The sequence below is a fragment of the Myiozetetes cayanensis genome, unplaced genomic scaffold, assembly GCF_022539395.1.
Source record: "Myiozetetes cayanensis isolate MyiCay16 unplaced genomic scaffold, myiCay2020 scf13, whole genome shotgun sequence".
Lineage (NCBI taxonomy): Eukaryota > Metazoa > Chordata > Aves > Passeriformes > Tyrannidae > Myiozetetes > Myiozetetes cayanensis.
This window is the reverse complement of record NW_026086937.1, coordinates 4,006,576-4,028,185: the sequence shown is the minus strand read 5'-3', so window position 1 is coordinate 4,028,185 and position 21,610 is coordinate 4,006,576. Positions and strand designations below refer to the sequence as shown.

The 21,610-nt window shown below is 44.8% G+C and overlaps 1 long non-coding RNA gene across 2 annotated transcripts; it reads right to left on the bottom strand.

Moving 5' to 3' along the window:
• Positions 1-909: 909 nt before the first annotated feature.
• Positions 910-20,082, bottom strand: LOC126636246 (uncharacterized). 2 transcript variants are annotated; one of them, XR_007627935.1, is made up of 4 exons: positions 19,744-20,082; positions 19,002-19,123; positions 2,830-2,982; positions 910-1,639 (listed from the first exon to the last, which is right to left on the bottom strand). It is a non-coding gene; the product is annotated as an uncharacterized LOC126636246 (long non-coding RNA). The 2 variants fall into 2 exon arrangements; XR_007627936.1 differs by lacking the exons at positions 19,002-19,123; positions 19,744-20,082 and adding exons at positions 11,320-11,441; positions 12,262-12,416.
• Positions 20,083-21,610: the final 1,528 nt, after the last annotated feature.

The following is a 21,610-nucleotide window of genomic DNA, read 5'->3' as shown; positions in this document are numbered from 1 at the left end:
TGGCTGGCTCCTTCTGCCTGGCACCTGCCAGCATGGTCTGACGTGGAGACTTCCAGCATTATACCTAAAGGAATTCTCACATTTATATTTCCAAGAGTTCTGGGAGGCCTCACATGTTTCTTTTACATGTATGCATTTAAATCTATTCAAATTTTTTCCTCTCATGAATCATCGTGAATCATCGTCGGGACTTATTAGCTTAAACTCGACACAGCTCACACTTGTAAAGAAAAATACAAAATATATATGCCTTGAGTATTCCAGTGGTAGTCGGACATCTTACAGCAGTAAATAAAATTTCCAGTGACAGCCTTCTGAGGTGAAGTGGAATATTCCTGTTTTACAAAATAGTAGTGGAGGGATAGAGATCACTCCGTAGCTGTTCAGGAAATCTGTGGAAATGACCCCAGATCTCTCGTATTTCAACATCTTTGCTAACCCACAGGACCAGCTTCTTCTAAAACCAGATGGAAAAGCAATGCATAAAGGAAGAGAACAAAGAAAAGGGTTTGGTTTGGTTTGGTCCGTTGCCAATGAAGAGTAAAAGAAGAAGGCCATTAACAAAGCATTTTCCTGTATGATTCAAATTAGGGCAGCCCATAATGGCTGAAGACAATTGTGCTTTTATTCTTTTTCAGTGATATTTTCAAATTTGGGAAAGTTTCTGCTGTTCTTTTGCCGTTCAACGTAAGTAAGTTGTGTTTGGTTCCACCACCAGAATGATTCACTGCACTGAAGAAATTCAGAACTTCCCCAGTAGAGGAAGTACATTACTAAATTTTAAATCTTGACCACATCAGTACAGAGTCTTCTATGCTGGGAAACAATTTCTCTACAGTCTGGAGGAGGTGCTCTCTAGAAAATGAAAAATGAATTTTGTATTGTAAACCCCATTTAAGTTCACTGGGTTGTTGGGGTTTTTTTCCATGAGTAATGAATGAATAAAAACAAACAAACATCCTTTTGGATATGAACTAAAAAGAGGCATAAAACATTAGTTTGGCTTTTAGCCATACCTACTTGGAGATCCACTGTTTCAGTGAGTTTTTGGTCGTGCTCTTCAAGAAGTACACAATACATAGTTTATTCAAGATAACTTATGATAACAGCTCGAGGCATTTTGGTTACAAGCCGTAGGTTTCTTTATTACTGACTCATTCTTCTGGAAACCTGGCCTTGGCTCTGCATTCTGGCTGAGACAGGGTTTTTTTTTACATTTTAGTTTCTTCAGTTCTTTCAAACTGAAAAAGGATAAAAGAAGTTATAAGGAGTATATGTAAAAAAATTCAATCTTGAAGTTTCTATTCACTGGTTTATGGCTTCTTTCATCTGAAAACTCACAAAATTCAATTTTTAAAATAAATATTTATGAAACAAGCGTTGGCAAAATGTGCTTTCCTGCCAGCTCCAGTGAATGCTTTCCGATGACCCTTTTTCCAAGACTACTTGGCTGTTTTCATACAGCTCATAATACAGTGCAGTGCTCTGTCTTCTCTGGGAGAGGTCAGCTCACACTCTGAAGCAGCATCTCATGAAGGGACCTTGCATTTGGTCGAACAGGGTTTGGATCTGTTCTGTTCCATATGCTGAACTGTGGGACATGTTGGAATAATCCCTTCGCAGGAGGAAACCAAAGAGCCTATATAGAAGGGACATTTGTTGTGATTAATAATGTGAAGTTGTAGACGTGGGGCAGTTAGGACTGTTTCCTGCATTTTATTGACAGGGAAACAATAAAAAAAACTAATATTCTCCCCAGACATTTACAGATTAAGAATTTAGTTCTTTGGTTTGCGCTGCACTCCACTCAAGCGACTTCTGAGGCTAACAAGTACATTGTATTCTCTGAGGGTAAGGACTGAAGAGAAATTCAATATTCAGCCCAAGAATATTAAATCAATTTTGATTACTATTCTCTTTCAGAGGCCTGTAGAGAGGAACAAGGTTCAGGGCTTTGCTTTCAACCCCCTTGGATGGAACAGGCTGCTGCTCAGCCTACTGGAGCAAGCGTGTTATTGGCCTGTTCGGCCGGTAGTGAACACCTAAAGCACAATTGTAGTCAAGAGTCCAGAAGAGAAATGCTATGGCTTTGATTCCCCAGAGGTTCACACCACTGTCTGAAACAATTAGCAGCTGCAGCCTGTAATCACTTGCCACTCAGGCAGGAAGGAAGCCCAGCAGCGGGGAGCCAAGGGACAATGCAAACGTTCCTTGCTCCCAACCTGGCTGCTCCTCTGTGCGCCAGGGCAGCGCCACAGCTCACCCCAGAACATGGGACTGCCAGCTTTCCATCAGAACTGTCTTCCCCCGTCACAGGGCAGCCGGCCCTGACACCTGAGCTAAACCTCAGCATCTCTCATTAGCCTGCCCGTTCCCAAAACAAAAGCAGCTCCCGCATTCACGAGCTGGAGTGACACAGGAAATCACGCTCTGCTCGTTCTGCCAGAATAACGTGGAAGATGGCAGACTGGGCAGTCTCTGGCTAAAACTAAAGGGTTTTTGTCCTTCAACTAATTAATATACCTCAGGTCTTCAAAAAGCCTGTTGTTTCTTAGCAAGATATTTCATAGTTTTCTTCTGGTCTATTTTCCTGCCTGCACCGAAACTCTGATCATGCTAATTATCTTCATCTCCTGTGACTTCTGTCATGCTTTTCTTGACCTCTCTAGGTCTCTAGGGCTTGGCAATTAAGCACTCAGCTCTGGTAAAGGGGAGGTTTCGTGTATATTTTTATTTTTATATATATATATTTCTTTGTAATATATATATAAAGCACCTATCATCATACTGAAAAACATCCTATTTTCCCGAATTTATTTCTCCACTCACCACCTCCATTTGGTGTATTTGATGCCTCAGTGTCTTGGTTTGCCCATCCCCTTCTGCACTCCAGCACCAGCTTCTTCCAGGACTGATGTCCTCTCTAGGAGGAGAGACTCTTGCCTGTGGTTTACTCCAGACATCCCCTTGGGTCAGTTTGTGCTGCAACAACAATAAGGACAGGATTAACTGGTTCAAAGCTTTAAGAATTAATCTGAGAGACGATGGGAAAGGTCCCTTCCCCTGTCCCCTTCTCAGAGCTGGAGTTCAGGCTAACAGCTTATTAAGGCAGAATTTCTGAAGTTTGTAAAGTTTCAGTTTCTGAAGGCAGAAATGGACTGAGTGGTTCATAGTTCAAACTTATTCTTTCAGAAAAGGGTGGGGGTTGTTTTTAATAATGCCACACTAGCTTGTGAATTAATGTTTCAGTTTTCTGAGATAAAAGAGCAGTCTGATTTGGAGGACTGCCTGACAGGATGTAACAAGGAAAAAGATGTGGACAAATCTAGTTCTTTAGATTTAGTTGCTACTGTGTATTAGGATTAAAATATCAACTACCCACTATCACTCTGTAGGAAAGATTTGATATATTTTCAGTATATTGTAAATATATAGAAAAGCATATATGATATTACTTTTGATTTTCCTTTTTTAATTTAAAAGACAAGGAAACCAGCACTATGGGAGAAAACAGTAAATTTCAGGAAAAGGTTTTTTACAACTACCAATAACAAAACAAACAGCTTTAATCCCAGAAGACACTGCCTTAGTACAAACAGCTAGATTGACTTTTGAGTAGAAACAACTTCATCCTTATTCATGTAAACGTGTCCAAGAAAGTTCTAGAAGTCTCCAAACAGCTGCCAAGGAACAAAACCACATTTGCCCTCTCTCAATTCACTCTTACACAACTGCAGCCGGTGGCCTAAGTGGAGTTCTTTTGGCTGAAACCTTAGGCTGGGCATCAGTGATGCTGAGATCAAAGGAAGACGTGTCAGCCTTGCCCCTGGTGAGTGTGGTGCCCTTCCCCACTCAGTGCCTCAGCCCTCGAGCCTCCAGGGCCCTTTTGCATTCTTGCAGTTCCTAATAGGCAAAACCATGAATTTGTAGGTTAGGAAGAGGTTGAAAGCTATGGTCAAACCCCTTTCTGGGACAAGTGGTTTAGATACCACTGTAGCCAAACTTAACCAAGCCCTAACTGAAGCTTCAATTTGCTACATCTGCTCAGTCAGTGCTCGCCAGGAATGATATCACAAGGAAAAAATGGGGGAAGAGTGGGACAGACAGGATGGCAAACCATTTCCCAGGCATCAGCAGTGCCATCCCCACGGCATGGGGGTGTTGTGGACAGATGCAGCCCATGCTCTTGCTCTGTGGTTAGCCTGCATCACAACTTCCCACCATCTCACTTATTTCCGTCCCTGTTGGTGTCAGTGCCAGGTCAAACCCTGGCCAGATGGCCAAGGCCAGCCCTTGCCTCTGCCAGGCCCTTTCCCTGCTGCACCAACACAAGCTCCAACTCCTGAGGCTTCAGCAGGTAGATCCATCCATGAATCCAAGCACCACTAGGAAAGCTTGTCCCAGGCTGGGCACCTTTCCCCATGCCAGAAGCTGGGAGGCTGGACACTTGCACCAACCAATGGCTCCCTCTAGAAGAAATTTAGCACAGTGAAGTCATCCTGTGGGGCTGAACAGCTCTGGTGAAGCACATTTTACTCCCAAGTCTGAATCTCTGGCTGGTACCCAAGCACCAGGAGTGCTCCTTCCTGAACAGAGGATGTTGCCAGCACTGATCCATCTTGCTGTGGCTCCGCAGACAGAGACTTCCATTTCCACAGCTATCATAACAGTGCTTGGGATATGTTTCAGTCTCCAAGCTGTGTACACTGTCTGCATTCTGAAACCACATGTAAACTGGTGGGCTCGTGGACCAGCCTGAGAAAACCTCAGCTCTGCACCAAAGTCGCCCTCTCAGGGTCTTTCCTGGGTCAGCACCTTTTCACCACAAACACACATAGCCCAGCAGACAAGAGATCAAAGCTACTCCTTAGCCCAGACAGGACACCATGAACCAGAGGTTGTCTCACGTCACCTCCTTCTAAAGGAAAAGCAAACATGACTTTTTTTTTCTTTTTTTTTTTTTTTTTCCTGAATGGGCAGCTCTGCCCTTCCCACTGTGTTTCAGTGTCGTAAGAGGGAACATAAATCAAGGTCCCCACCACTGCATGGACTTCCCCTGGCCACACAGGAATCCATTTTCTTTTTTTTTCTTTAACAGGGCTGAGATGATCTATATGCAGCTTTGTTTGGTTTTTTTTTTTTATGTTCTAATCCTGGCTTGCCTCCATCCACTTTTGTCAGCTAGGATTTTGCTGCTTTGTTTTCCAGTCGCACTGTTTGGGTCCAGTGGATAAGCTGTTAAGTCAGAAAGCTCACACACAGGCAGCAGCATCCCCAGCTCAGGCTTGCTCTTGCCCCATCAGGCTTGACAACACTTCAGAAATGATTGATGTAGTAGCCCCAGTGCCTTCCCTTGAGATGACAGCACTCAGGAAAGCTGTCAGTGCTCAAGGAGGAGAAAGGATCACCACAGAAATGATGGCTCATTTCAGCTTATCTCCAGAGGCAGTTACTCAAAGGTACCTGGATTAGGGTTTTTAACTTCATGAGTTCCTGGATAGCTGGCACCAAGAGCTGTATTTCTGCAGTAGAATGTGGATGTACCTCCCTCTAGTCATGATGCCATGAAGCAGCCAATATCTGCAGTTCATTTGGTGCACTCTGAGGTTCAGAGGTCATGGAGGACCATGTAAAACATCTGCCCAGGTTCAAACAAGTGCAGATAAGTCCCCTCATAGAGGATTCTTCTGACTGTGCCTGGAGGGGGGAGGGACAGAAGGTGTGTGAAGCAACAGGAGGTGTACACCTTATGTTGCACTGGCCTTATGTTTCCGGTTCTCATGCCCTGTGGTATCAGAAGAAGCTATTTTTGGCAATTTGCCTGTTAGCAGGAAGGTCCAGGAAGGTACTCCAGATGGCAATGAGCTGCATAAAGCAAATTCAGCTTTCCTTAGGAATTTCCCACCTGGTTCATACACTAGTCCAAAGGTAGCAGTCTCACCTGGTGCTTTATGCCTGCCCCCTTGATTGTTCAGGCTCAACAATCATTTATGTTAAATAAATGGCATATATCAAGCCATTGTTTTTAGTACCCCATAAGAAAAAGGCCAGGTATTGGGCCTAAAGTAGCTTTGGGACAGCTCAGAGCACTGGCATCTCGCATCCATCCATTTCTTCCAAGAGCACTTTGGATTCCCTGTGCTTCTAGAGCAACCATTTCTCACTGTCACTTCTGGCCAGCCCAGTCCTCGGAGGTGCTCTGGACTTTGCTTTCTTAGGGTGGTTATTTCTCTCACAGAAGAGTTCCTGGTAGCTTGCCATGGTTTCTCTCAGTAAATCTTCACATAATCCAATTTTTGTAAGCTTTTTTTCATGTCAAGTGTTGAGCAACCTAGTATTACATCATTTGTACTGAGTGTTCACTGTCATCAAGAGCAGAGAACTGCCTACTGGATATTAGTTCCATTCAGAGGTGAAACAAAGACGTTTTTACTGAGCCTGAGTGTTTCAGTCAAAGAGAATAATCCTGACCCCAGCCTAGAACCTAGAACCAGAGTCAGGCAGCTGCCAAATACAGCTCCCTCACCTTTCAGAAGTGGTCTGTTCACATTAGCAGAGCAACACAGGACAACTGAATTCCAGTTCAGCAGCATTTAGAGTCGAGTTTGCATAGAAATAAATAACTACCCAAGGATCAAAGGCAGGGAATCAGAGCCTAGCGTCCATGCACTGTATTCAAAACGAACGGAACCTTGCAGGTCTCTTTTCATAATCACTAGGATTGGCTCATTCCAAAATGCTATTATTAAACAGATCCAAGGTGAATTATGTCTCTGGTAATAACCCTAATACTTTCAAGACTCGATTTTCAGGTTACCTGTTTGCATATGTGCCTGCACAAACTGCACACCCCACATGTCTTGGCACTGGCACAGCAACTGTGCGCACAAAAGGGGCATCTGTGCACGCACATGGCCAGCTACACACCAGGCTGGACTTGGACTGCACACCCAGGTTGGACACACAGACCCCTCAGAGCAGTTGGCTCCCACTTTTGTTGAGTTACTGTCAAAAACAGTGCAGATAATAGAGCAGCAGAAGTTAAAAGCCAATTCCAAGTAACGTAGACTAAAGTGAGCTCTCGTATCACTCAAACAGTGCCAGCGGCTCCCTCGTTTTGCATCCATCTTTCCTAAAAAAGCTGCATTCAGCAATTCACACCTCACACCTCAGGTGCAATCACACCCCTAAAGGCTAAAACATTTCTTTTTTTTTTGTACAACCCTCTTGGCAAGTATCCTTTATATTTTATTACCAATATCTGTAATTTGGACTAAGTTATTCCCTTTGTATGACTGGCTACCTCCCAGCTGCCTCTGAAACCAACAGAGATGAACTGGGGGAAACAAAAGCAGCAGATGCTCTTCCTTCAGTCCCTACCACACACACTGCCATGCAGCACTCAGCACTCCAGACCTCTGTCCTTTCTCCTTCTTCTGATTTCTGGATCTAAAGAGGGGGAGAACTGTCACTGCTAGCAAATAGTGGGATGGTGATAAAATGACATTTTCTTCTTAATTCTCTATAATAATCTCTGTCAGAACGTTTTTTAAAAAAACAAATCCAAAACAAACAAGGCAAAAAAATATCCACAAACCCAGCCACCCAAATTCTGTTGTACTCGACAAATTTCCTTGTCCTCAGGCTCTTCACATTTTGCTTTTTGGTGGTGCCCATTTAACACAGACTCCCTCAGCACTGGCAATTATAATGAATTTTGCTGCATCTTAACTGGAAGCCTTCAAGCAGCCATTCCAGTATCAGGCACTGTGAGGTACATCGTGACAGCACCATCTCTGTTCACACTTCTCCAATATGCCCTTGATAAATCATCTCCTATATTTTCAACTCCTTTTCTGGATTGGCATTCAAACCTTCACTTGGTATTTCTGGAGTGTTAACAGCTGTCTCCCTATTCCTGGTGAATACTTAGTGAAGGTTCTTGAAAATAATCTCAAACACCTAGTGATCTGTTCCTAGGGCTGCCCAAGTTTTCCACAGATGCCCCATGGACACCATGAGGAGCAGTCACCCCTTGTGACACGGCTATCTCGGTTTGCTAAACGCTGCTTGAGATTAGAGATACACTTATAAAAGACAATGCAGAGGTGGGGTTGGAAGATAAGTTGCAACATAAAAAGAGCAGATGGAGAACTGAGGCACGCTTGGCTTTCAACCAAATATGCAGTGCATGCTCCGTATAAAAATACGAGAGAGCAAGGAGGTGGCACATGAAAACCCTTAAATCTGTCAAAGGAGAAAAGAAGAACAGTTCTGGATTATTAACAGTGACCCATTTCACAACTCAGAAGGAAAAAAAAAAATCCAGTGGCTAAAGATTTAGCTAGTTCTTTGGGGACTTGGGCTCAGTCCCTGACCTGCCAACAAACTCTCAGTGCAACCTTTAGAAAGTCACTTCATTTGTTTTCATCTACCTCCCTGTCTGTAAATTGGGAATAGTGGCATTTCTTTACTGTGGTGCCAGACAGCAAAAACGTGGAGCATGGAGGTGTTCAGATGTCACAGAGTCTACTACTGCTTCAAAAAAGTTGAATATTCCTCATCTTTTGGCGTGGTTTTTGATGTGCATGCAATGGAGGGTAGCTAACAAAATGAAGCAATTAGTTCTGTGACATTTTCAGCTGCCTAACGAGTTTCTCTTCTGCTTGTCACACAAGTATTTCAGAATTGGAGCTTGTGTTACCAGTTCTCAATATTTTATGCTTTCTCAGCCTGCAATTCAACAGCTGTCTCAATATTGCAGTTGGAGCCAATGTATTCCACATAGATTTTCCTCAATATGTTGCCATTTTTTTAAACCTTTGCCATGCCTTTGTGCTGTCCATGGCTTGATCAGGGCTACCTTTTCGTTAGAAATCTGGCACTTGAGTCTTTCTCCTACCAATGTGTGAACTGAGTTTGTTTTAATGTCAGGGAGATTAATTTCTCTGAAAGCTCAGGTTTCTGTCCCAGCACTTTCCCCCCACTCCACCAAGCTGCACATCATGTGCTTGTTAGTCAGTTTTCCACAAAAATACCACAAAACTCATACAAGATACTGTTCTTTCCAGCCTTTCTATGTCACTTTCTAGGTTTCACTTTTTAAAGTTCTAGAAGATATTATAGTTTTCTCTCCTGTTATTGCAGGGCCTTTTTGGTCCAGCCCCTGTTCCTTGGAGCTGGTCCAGAAAAATTTCCCTTATGACAGCTCTATATGCCATTTGTTGTTAGTATTGTTCTCCCAAAAGTGCTGTACTGCACTGAGGACAAGGCTCCTTTTTACTCCTCCTGACACAGTAAAAATCCATCTGGTGGGGAACTCTACTCTGAAACTCTGACCCTTCTCTCCTGTCCCGTGGCATAGTTAGAGCTGTACTAATCTCCCACTGAGGTTCTCTGTCCTGACTTCACCAGCCTTAATAACAAAAGATGTAATAGCGTCGGTTGTTGCAATTAGGAATCATTACAGGCGCCTGTATTGATTTCAAAATTAAACTGACACTATCTTTGCCACCTGTACATAGATCAATATTCTTTCAAGCTTTTCATTCCTGCTGTGTTTCACATCCCACAAGAAAGAGCCCCTTTCTTCGTTGGAAAGACTCCCTGCAGTAGATCCATCACTGTCCAGGACTGGAACACACCTGCAGATTATTATCTCTGAAAGCCTTTCAGTCATATACTTTGGACCACTTGAACCGCAGATTATTTTTTTTTTTTTTTTAGTATGGTATTTAGGACAAAGGAAAATGTACCTTTGTATTTGATAGCACTTGAAAGTGCTATGAAAAAAAGTGCATCTTGTGTGAGCCAAGACTACAGATCACTGCACATCCCCTACCCACGGGAAAGGATGTGTCAGTGGTGTCAGAGGGAGCAATTCTGGGTGAGCTACAGAAGGATAAATTATCTCCTGCTCTGTCAGGTGAGGCACTGCTCTCCTGAACAACCCCAATCAGTGCAATGCCTTGGAGAGTCTAAACTAGGTGATCCCTCCCCAGCTCAGTCCAGCCCACCCTCAAGCCCTCCCGTGCTGCATTCAGCCCCCAGTCAGCTTGGTGAGGGCACTGGCCATCCCTGGCACAGCGATGTCCTGGCCAGAGCTCCTGGCCACCCAACTGCAGGCAGCTTGAGCTGCCTTTGGGGGTGTCACCACTCTTCACCAGCCAGGTTTTAAAACAGTTGTCATTTGGCAGGCTGGATCCCATCTGGAGCCTGACAGGCACTATGCAGACATGCCTGAGTGAGTTGTGGCCGTGCTGTGAGCCTGCCAGAAGCCACGTGCCTGTGTGAGCATCACCTCAGCCCTCACAGGGCTCATCAGCTCAGCCTGTGGAGCTGGGGCAGCGCGAGCAGCCACCAGTGAGCTGGGGCCAAGGGCCATGAAAGCCACAGCTGCCTACAGAGGACTGTGGAGCACTGGCTGAGATTGCCAAGCAATGAAACCAAAGGCTGGGAAGAGCTTTGCAATACATACACCATTGTCCAGAAATCTGCCTGGGTGAAGACATCAGACACACAGACACTAAGGTCACCCATGTCTCCTAATGCACAGAGACAGCACTGTTTACTCTTAGGCAACAGGACATACTCTCACCTAACTACTTTTCCTGCTTCTTGTCACTGTTATAAAATGTTCTTTTCCAGTCCGAGCTCCATCCTTTCCCCCCTCCACTTCATCTGGTTTTGTTCCAGTTCTGTCTATTGTTCTCCTTATTCGTGCTGTAATAATAACACTGGTCTAACCTCCATATCCCCTGCTGATGGAAGTCACTGTGTGACCTCTGCCAAGGGTTAGCATCTTTATTTCTGTTTCACAATAGCTAAACTGAGACAGGAGGAGGTGAAGCGATTTGCTGGAGGCCACTGGGCAGACAGACCCTTAACAGCTGTGAGACAAGAAACCATGTCTAGTGAGACCTTGATCATTGCCCTACCAACTTAGAAACTGTTCTTCCTTCCCAACAGTGCGCAAACAACGCACCTATCATGGGGATAGAAAATTAACCCTGTGCTTTCGGGATGAAGAAACCTTTCACAGCTATTGGCAAAACCTGCCAATTCTGGGGCCACAACCATGCCTGGGCTGGAGCAATAGCTGCGTGTATCAGTGCCAAACACAAATGCCTGCTCACCAAATCTCACACTCACAGCAGGAAACTCTCCACCTCGGCTTTCATCAGACCCACGAGGATCACAGACAGGGCCCAGTGTGCTGCACATGGGCCTGGGGCTGACAGAGACCACCACACTTCCTTCTCTGCCACGAGCTGCATCACCTGGACCTTAATGCTCCCTGCTGGAAGATACATCCTTCACCTGCTGGGTGCCTCCTTCTTCCTCCTGGTTCCTCCTTTCTGCCCAGTGAGCCTTGCCAGGCGAGCCTTCTCCTGCCATCCTGTGACTCTGGGTGGGCACAGGGTCACTCCAGCAGTGAGGTGCTGCCAACAAAGAAAGCTCAAGGTGACCCACACAGCACACATCTTTCCAGGGCTCAGCCAGGCAGAGCAAAGGGTTAAAAAAATTGCGAGGGATTTCTCTGTGAGCCATGGAAAGGACTAAGAAAACGGAAACTAGCCTGAATTTAAACTGAGGACCTCATTCTTCTGCCAAGCCATTCGGTTTCTTAATCAACTGGGGCCTTGTTTCACAGTCAGTCATCAGAGGCTTTAGAAAGTCGCTCAGACAAATCTGTAAGGGGAGAGCCACAAAGGATGTCTTTTCTGTGGCACTCTTTACCTAGAATATGCAATGCTGGGGACAGGGCTGCCCTCAGTGGTGCTTCTGTACCTCGGGAGCACAATGCACAATGATGCTATAGGATACTTCCACTGCTGAGCTCCTGCTTATTTAAATATGCATTTAATTAAGGCAAGTCCTGTAGGAAATAAAGCAATGAGCTTTCCCAATGGTATTTCTCCTCCTTCCTAAAAGAAAATCTTTCTCAGGTTTCGGAAGTGCTGCAGTCTGCTCCAAGTCAGACTTTTCTTCCTCTCATTAGCTCTGCAGTCCTGTTGCTTACTAGATTTCTAGCTTCTAAGGAAACACTTAATTCCTTTTTTAGTTCAATCTAGTAATGCTTTCAATGATTTCTGAAAACTGTACTTTCATTACACTCATTATTATGGAGTCAGGAGATAAAAAACCCTCACATAATAGCAGAAATCTGAATTATTCTGGGAAACTTTGAAATCCCCTTCTCCAGTGGTATCCTTTGATGTGCTTATTAAATAAAAAATGATTTTTACATCTAAGGTTTACCTTACAGAGCAAATACACCATTATCCTCAGCGTAAAAACAGTTCTTCATTGTTAGCCACGGTAAACACCAGCTGAAGCTGTGATTCAGGAGTGCTCGAAGCTGACCTGCCCAAGTACGGGGCAGTGTCGTTTTTTTTTCACATTAACAACTTGTGAAGGAGAAACCGGCCCTGCAGACAGAGGCACTGCAACAGGGGAGGAGAGGAAGAGGTTAGATCGAAATAGAAATGTCGTGCAGGCAAAAAGAAACTAGCAGGCACTCTAAAGGCAGAAGCATCAGATTAGAAACAGAATATGAGTCTTTTCATAAGATTTTTCAATCACAGCCTCAGGCACTTTGTATGACAGCGGGAAATAGGATGACATTTCTGGAACAGTACAGAATTAAAAATAATAATAAAAAAAGATCAGAATTTACGCTACAAGGAACTCATTAAAGACTTCAGAGATGGTATATGCGGGACATTACTGAGTAAAGCAGGCCATCTAAATTAATTTATTTTTATGAATTTACTTTATGTGATTATAAAGTTTGCAGAGTCCAGAGTCCAGCACTGCTCAGTACCTGTGCACACCATTCCAGGTCTGCAAGGCTCATGCTCTTAACCAGTCACTTGTTCCCCTCATTTTTCCGTTGTGAGACTGGGAATGGCCTCATTTGCACTCTGGGCTGGAGCTGTGCCACTGTGGGCAGGGGCTGGGGCAGGCTGTGCACCCCTGAACTGCCACAGAGAAGCTGTTGTAGAGCCCACAGACCTACGTGGGAAGGTGTTTTGTCTGGGCAGGGGCTGAGCCCCTAAATCTTGCTCCACCATCTGACTTTCACCCACAACATCCTGGCATGTGGAAGCTCCTCTTCTGCTGCACGCCAGCCTCACAAATCCCGTGTGCACATCGGTTTGAGTTCCTGGTGTGAGTTCCTGGTGGGCATGACACTTCTGGGAATGCCTGAGGTGGGCACCCACCCGGGCAGTCTTTAGTTGTGTGTGTCAGAAAACATCCCCTGCAGCACCCATGTGAGCCACGAGAGGAGGAGGAGGGGTGGGAGTGTAGAGCAGCAACACAACACCACTAAGCACAGAGAGAACAGGAGCAGGACAGGGAAGCAGAAGCTGGAAGAAGAGCTCCCACATTTTTTTCCTGCTTTTATCCCCACTTTTATCTCCTGATTTCCCTGAGGTTTGTGGTTTTGGTTGGTTGGTTGGTTGGTTGGTTGATTGGTTTGCTTTTTCCATCACAGATTAAACCTAGAAATCTTCTGTCCCTCACTTTCAGCTCCCACCTGCATCTTCCCAAAATTTCCCTAAGTCACTGCTCCTCTCAGAAGTGCTATAACAGCTTTTGTTATCACTCTGCAACTACACTCAGCTGACAAGACTGGAAGAAGTAATCACCACAGGCTTCTCACTGCAGAGAAGCAGTCTCCTGCCCTGGGAACTCACCCTGGCAAGATGCTGCTCTTCCACTTGTTTCCTGAAAGAAACATCCATTTGCAGAAACCAGAGGTGATAAATCTGGCAAGTGTTTACATCTGAAATGGAAAAAGCTGTGTTTAAAATCAAAGCATAAGTAGGCAGCAATGAAAAGGTGTTTAGTTTGGATTTCAGTGCTGGGGTTGTGTTCCCTCACAGCGCTGTGTGAGTGCTGAGCAACCACCAGACCTGTTCAAACCTTGCCACATCCCTGTCCCAAAACTGGAGCAAGAAGGAATAAAGGGAATGGAAGAGAGCTGTCACCAGTAATAAAGTGAATGTAAGAGAGGGCCTTTATCTGGAAACCAGAGCTGCTTCCTGGCCTCCAGATTGTTGACCTGTATAAATGTATCAGCAAACCCCATCAAACCACTTCTGGCTGCCTGGTTTCTTTCAAGTGATGTTTCCAAAAGAAGGCTCCTCTCTCTACAGCCCAGCTTGCTGGAGCTTAGTGGAAGGCTCCAGGTTTTGTGTTCTTCCTACATGAAGTAGCTAAGAGGAGTTTCCAATGGTTTTCTGCTTTTTAGTCTCCTGAGCTGCTGAATCCAGTTCAGCCCTGAGCATTATTCAAATTGCCTCCTGTGTAGTACAGGTTCCTTTTACTCAATCCTGTCTAACTGAAGGCTTTCGAAACAGAACAGCATTTCTCCTTCTGTCCTACCAGAAGGGGCCTCCTAGGTCAGATTCTCTCTCATATGCACAGCTATGGCCTGACACAAACTGAACCTACGATGCTGCTGCTTTGTACTGGGTGAGCAACATGATCCAAATCTACCTTGAGGACACCCAGAGGCAACAGAGGGAGAGGGTAGGAGTGCACATGTGGGATGTGGAGAGGCTACCTGTATAGGCAGCAGCTTGCATTTAATTTGGATTAAGCACTTCATGAATCTACACCCTTAGTTACACTGGATTTAGCTTCCAGGTCACTCTTAGTCATCACAGTTTGCAGCGTCCCTCCCAGAGGCCACTCACACACACACTGTGTGCCACAGCACACCATCATTTCCAGCACTTCTGCTCCCTTGTTTGGCCTGCAAGCTCATGGAGGGGTTTCTGCCTGTCAGCCCCACTAGCTCCTCACCAGCCAGGGCAGCCCAAAGCTGTACCCACTGTGAAAGGCCCCTTCAATGCTCCTCCCGTGTACTCAGGGATGTGGGAGTCATGGGAAGCCTTGGCCTTGGGGTCTGTCTGTGTCACAGCACAGCAGCTGTGCCTGCTGTGGGGAGGAGTAATCAGACTGATGACACATTGCTGCTGCTGCTGCTGCTGCCCATCGGTCAGCAGCCGGCACAGCTCCAGGCAAACACGTTTAGCATCTCCTGAGCAAGCTGAGATTAAATCCCGGGCAGCACAAAAATACCACAGGCAGGTAAATGAACAGAGAACAAAAATTATCTCCAACCTGCGTGGCTTGCCAAATTGCAGTTGGTTTCGTGTCCTCAATCAAGTTCAAACATGACAGCAGTTCCTAATACAACACAGGGCTTCAAAAAAGCCCTAAAACCAGCACTGTGGGGACAGCAGCTCCTGCTGCCTCAGGGGATGAACTAATCAAATTACACAAGAGGAAAAGGGTGGCAGTGCTCAACTTTCACCTTTCCTGAACTGTTGCAATTTTTCCAGGAAGGGTGTTGGTTCTTTCAAGAAACGTCACCTCCTGCAGACTCACACAGTGAAAGTGCTTACAGGTACTTTTGAGAAGCAGCCGTGAACCACTGAGGTGGTTCTGAGCCCAAAGCCATCTAAAGAACCTCGCTTCTCCTCTTCCTTTACGTCCGTGGCAGGGCCATTTTACAGGGCATGGAACCACTGCCCCAGCTCAGTAAAACCTGTGAGCACACCCATGGCTTTTCCCAGCTGCTTTGGCTGAAGTTCCATCACTGGTTAAGTGAGCCTCAAGCTGATGTCACTGGTCCTCTCCTTTCCCTCACACTGGCTGGGTGCTCCCACCTCTCTCTGTTGCATCAGTGGTGTCATTTATCTGACAACTGGAGCTGAGAGGAGCTTCAGCCTCCAGCTGGGCAGAAAACCAACTCCACAAGGAAAAAGGAATATTTTTTTTGCTGGCTTAAACCATATCCATAAACCCAGAACTGATCTGTACCCTCTGTAAGACACTTTCAAAAGGCAAGTTAGTGTAAACTTAGGTTCCTCTTGTATTTATCATTTTGCAAGATGTCAGATATGCTTCACAACCATAGACAAATTTTTGAAAACATGAGGGTATCTGAAGTTCTTGTTTTCGAGAAAGTATTTCTTTCCTGACTCTGAGAGAAAAAAAAGCAAGTCTGTTTCTAGTGATTTCTTCTTTGAAGCATTTCCAGAAAACAAAAACCTCTCAAGATTATTAAAAAAAACCAAAACCAAAAAATTCCAAAACCCTCCAAAAAGCCCCCAAACCAAAATAAAAACCCCCAAACAAAACCAAACCAAAACAAACCAAACAAAACAAAACAAAAAAAAAAGAAAGAAAGAAAGAAAGAAAAAAAATTTCAGTTGAAGAAGCAAAAATCTTGAATAATTTCTCATAGACTTTCACTGGAATCCAATAAACACATTACCAAATTACACTGTATATTTTACTAGCCTATGCTATCTCTGTGTATATTAGAGGCACAGCATGAAGAAAAACAATAAAAAATATTAACCTCCTTTGTATAACTCAGTAGAGTTATAAAATATCTAATTGAATAAACGATATTTGACATGAACAAATGGTGACATTTCCATGTAATGTTGCCTTTTTGGCTTCCTGACAAAGAAAAGCTTAAGGAACCGTGATTTTTGTTTCCTAAGGGCAAGTTCTCCTACTTGTATCAACTCAGCAATCAATACTAAAGTATGAGCATAAGCACTTTTAATTTATGAACTGTATACTTTGAGCAAGTTTAACAGTTTAATCTTACACATGTTTTTATAAGAGTGTTTATTTTTGTTGTACTGCATAAGAAACGCTTAATGGAAAATACTGCATTAAAGCATTAAAAGCAGCCATATGTGTAGAAAGACAGAAAAGGAATATTTAAAACACAGCTAAATTAATACTGTCCTGATTTCTTGTAAGCAGAAGAGCACCATTAATTTGAGGGAAAGCAAAGCCCCAAACGGGGAACCTGTGCTGATGTCACCCTGTGGCAGAAGAGCCTCAGAAGATATGAAGATCCTCTCTGTGGCCAGTGCTCAGATGACCAGGCTTTCCTCCTCACCAGAAGGCACCTGTCACTCTTATTTTTCACTGCAAGAGGACAGCTCAGTGCTCCTGAGTTTTGATATTTGGGTTTTTGTACCCAGTTCCCAATCCTGACCATGTGGCTTGTCCAGCATGCCCCCTCCAAAGCACCATTCCAGTGCTCCAGTGGATCTGGCAGCTTGCATGAAACTGGGAGTCAGCCAGGAGGGGTTACACGTGCTGGTTTAAACTGACCTAGAAAGGACTTACCAACAACAACACTTGCCTATAAAAATATCAGTCCTATTTATCTCTGAGAATAAGGAGTGGACTTTTACGAGGCTGGCTGCAGAGTGAATCACTGCTGTCCATTACTCACAGCTGAAATAGGATGTGACCTGCAGCTGGTGTTAGGGAGGGGATGGCTTTTCCCACCAAGCCCTTGTCCAGAGCTGATAAGGGTTTTCACAGGGTGTATTTATCCTGGAAAAAGCAGGCTCCTTCACTTTGTAGTATTGATGTTAGGCACAGATGGGCTTCTGGTTGCCATGCAGATGATAATGTTCCAGGGAGTTTCAGTTAATATTAAATGGAAAGTGGCTCAATTTGCATGTCTCTCTAGAAACAACAAACCAACTGTCTTGAGAATCAATATTGATAATACTCTGAATATGAAGCAAAAAAAAAAATAAACACACAAAGCCACAAGGAGCACGTCACGTGGTGACTCCAATAGCTCTTAGGAGACTGCAATATCATGCAACAGGAAAAGCAGGGCATTTAAAACAGAGCCAGTTCTTCAGAACTGTATTATAATTAAGACCATTCATTAATTATCAGATTGCAGATCATCTATATAAGCCACAAACTACTTGCCAAATCCATGTACTGGTGTAGGTGAGCACCACAGGCAAGAACAGCACACAGGAAGAAGAGGCAGACCCAGGCCAGCTGAGATGCAGGTCATGCACGTCCTAGGAGCATTCAGGGGCTGGGAAGAGACCTCTCACCACCCTTTGGCAAGGGAACACAGGGCTGAGGCAAGCCCACACTTGCATTATTGGATGTGGGATTTTTGTTCTTTTTGGCCTACGAAAATGTGAAGAGACAAAGCAGCAAGCAAGGAGGATTGTTTTGTAATTCTAACTCTCAACCCACATCACACACAATGAAGATCCTTGCTTGCCCAGATGCTTCGAGCCAGGATGAAGTGCTCATGACCATGTGTGGCTTCAGATTTCTCACATGGGTCTTGCCTTTCTCAGAGAAGTCTGACTTCTCAACCTGGTTATGCAGTCAGTGATGCACAGAAAATCGTATCATCTGACATTTCTACACCAGTCAAACTAAACTCTCTGATAGCCTGCTCTTTCTTCTTAGTGCCAGCTTTCTTACTTCCATTTAGGGAGGAAATATAAGATTTTCAGGAAAGCATAGAATTGTGGTCCCTTCCAACCCAGAATGGCCTAGAAGGGACCCTAAAAACCACCTAGATCCAAAACCCCAGCTGTGGGCAGGGACACCTTTCACTCCAGGTGAAAGGTGGAGGGTATATTTCTTAGCTCAAAGGCTATGAACAGTAGATTTCTTAGCTCGTTCTATATTATCAGTAGCCTGACTTCTGCTAAGTATTAGCTAAAATAGATTTAATCAACTCATCAAAACAGAGAATCATTTGAATCAAGACATGGCATTGAAGACCAGACAAGTGTGAAGTCCTACACACCCTTTGTAGGCGTCTCATCACCCAAGCAGTGTGTGTGTGTACGTGCAAGAAACTAAAAAAACTTTTGCTATGTTCTGAAAGATTTACAGCAAGTAAAACCCACAGGAGACAGAACTAGGAAAGAGACCCTGTGGCTGGTTTTGGAATTTGGACCACGAAAAATGCATTTTGACCGTAGTTTCTCAATGACTGTACACGGTGTTCGTCCCAGCAGAGCCCATGTTATATCCTAAACTTGACAGTGAAGGACAGCATTGAGATTTTGGACACAGGTGAGAGATAAAACATGGGGAAAAACCACTGAACAACTTGCAATGCTGAGGCAAACCCTGGGTCAGGGCTGGTGGTAAGCCATAGCAATTCCACTGACCTAGATGTGACTTCTCTCCTTCAGCTCAGGTTGGAGTCAAGCAGCCTACTCATTTCCTGATGAGCAGGGCAGCATCTTCATTATCCACATGCAAACAGAAGAGAGGGACGTCAGAAACTAACCTGGAATGCAGAAACAATTTGTGCATCACTTAGTAAAGCAGAGGAAAAGAGTACATGAGTAATTGCAGTCCTCAAGGAAAGGAAAACAGAGAACAACATTGGCAAGGCTTAAGTAAAATGTGAATGAGAGTTCTTGTGTGTTCCCTCATCCCCAGTCTCAGCTCTTCAGCCAGTTTACACAGGCTTGCCCCTCAGTATGGCAGTCAGTGAGAGGATAAAAATCATGCTCAGCTCAGCCATGATTTAATGCCCTAGACATTAAGTTAAATTTAATACTTTTTTTATAGTTTGCAATTTCAGTTGTGCCCAGATAATTTTTTCGAGGAGATTGTCACAGTTTTACCTTTCCTAGTAACAGTGATTATAGATGCAAATTATCACATTATAGTTGTTGCCACGGAAATAAACTGCAGTGTTATAAGCACAAAAACAAAGAGCCTGCTGCAAAAGAAGATGCAGCAGCCATGGCTTTAGGAAAGTGGTTTTTTGGTAACAAATGGTGAACCAATTGTTCCAAAACCTCCTCAGCTATAGGGGATGATACAGCAGCCCCAATTTGCATTTTTATAGAACTCTACATAACGTCTCAAGTTGCTTTAGAAACAGAGGGTGCCTCATACCTCACGGCCTGAGGTCAAAGGGTAGTTTTGTCGTACCACGAACTCAAGTAGGACACTTTCAAGAGTCTTTGCACTTCAGGCTGTTCCTCCAGTGCTGAAACACAATCCCAGGAGCACTCAGTTGCTAAAAAAACAAGTCTCTTTTGTAGTGATAATATGCATGCATGAGCATGACTAAGATACTTTATAGCAGATCCATCCTTTCGAAAACTCCCCTTAGGCAGGAGGATTTCGCCACTGGCCATATCCTTCGAGCCTATAGCCATGTGATGCCACAGAAGATTATAATGGGGCCAAAGTCTGATTTGATGTAGGAATCCATTTTAAAGGGTGAAAAGAAAAAAATTAAAATCAGCATTGCTTAGTTATTCTTGCACGGTGAGGGCAAAAAAACCACAGGGTCAAAAAAACCCTCACAATCAACTAAACACTGATTTTGAGAAAAGCCATGTCCTAACCTCGCTCAGAGGGTCCACTGGTGACACCCCAGACCAGCTGCTTGCCCTGTGTGGGGAGGCAGGAGCCATCAGGGGCACACCCAAGGGAGAGGGCTCTGTGGTGCAGGGGTGGAAGGCACAGTACCAGGTGGGTAAGAACCACACTGGCTGCAGAGCCCTGACACCCAGACGGGCTGGTTTGTGCCTTGTGAAGTCTGTCCAGGGCAGGGGGGAACAAAGAGCTGTGGGTGCAGCCACTGTCCCGTGCCATGTGCTCACAGTGGCCTTTCAAAGGGTATGTCCAGGAGGGGACGGGGGAGCAAAAGAGGACACAAGCCCACCGCTCTCACCAGAAACATCTTTCTCCAATTAACAGAGACACAGAGCTATGAAGCTCCTCAATTTTCTATTTTCCTAATCTGCTTTTCTAGCCCCACCAGAGGAATCAGAGGATCAGGCTTGCAATGGCTCCCATCCATGTCCCTGCCTTGCTTGATGCCAACCACCCTCTCCAGCTGGGATTCTGCCTCGGTTGGGCAAGGCTGCAAGCCATCAGCCCTGGCAGCTGCCTGTGCCCTCCCTGCCTGCCAGCCCTGCTGGCCACTGCCTGCCTCCAGGGAAAACAGCCTCCCTGGAAGGCACACTGAGCCAGGAGGCTGGGCTGAACCCACCCACTGAGCACGCTGGTGGGCTCTGGGCATCAGGGGAGGAACGTCCAGAGGCCACAGTGGCAAAGTGGTGGGCACTGCCAGAGCCCACCCGCTGTCTGTGCTGCAGGTACACACAAACAAACTCTGCTCCGGTAGTCTCAGACGGACTCATGTCACAAACAGTCCATTAGCTTTTTAAAAAGCCAAATAAACAAACAGAGCAGGAGATTATAACTGATTAACTGAAGGGCAGGAAACATGAGAAGCTGGTTTGCTAGAAAGAAAAGCTCTTGTGCTGAGATCTCCAGTAATTAGCGGTAACAAGACCTAAAGAAATTTATGAGGGAAAAAAAAATATCAAACCCTTCCTGTTTAAATGTTCTCTTTTCCTATGTTTTGCTTGGCAGACTAGCTTAAAACACAAACACAGACTGGGTCTCAAATACGGAATAGATTCATGCTCTGCAGTACTCATATACTTGGATTGCAAAGCAAATGAACATGGATCAATGCAAGGGTTTTTTTTTTTCTTTCCCCCCAAATTATGTGTTTTGTGAACAACTATCAGACTGACAGCTCTGTACTTCCCTCCAAGCACCTGGAAGGCAAGTTGGTCACTGCTGGCAAATGCTTGAGGTGCTCCTTGGAGCATGGTCACAGACTGAAGCCACTGGAGAGTCGAAGGCCTTCACCATGACTGACCTGGTGGGATTCAGGAATAATTTAGCAATTTCAGCACAGCAATGGTCTACGTGCCCTGTTGATCAGTCTGCAGTGGGG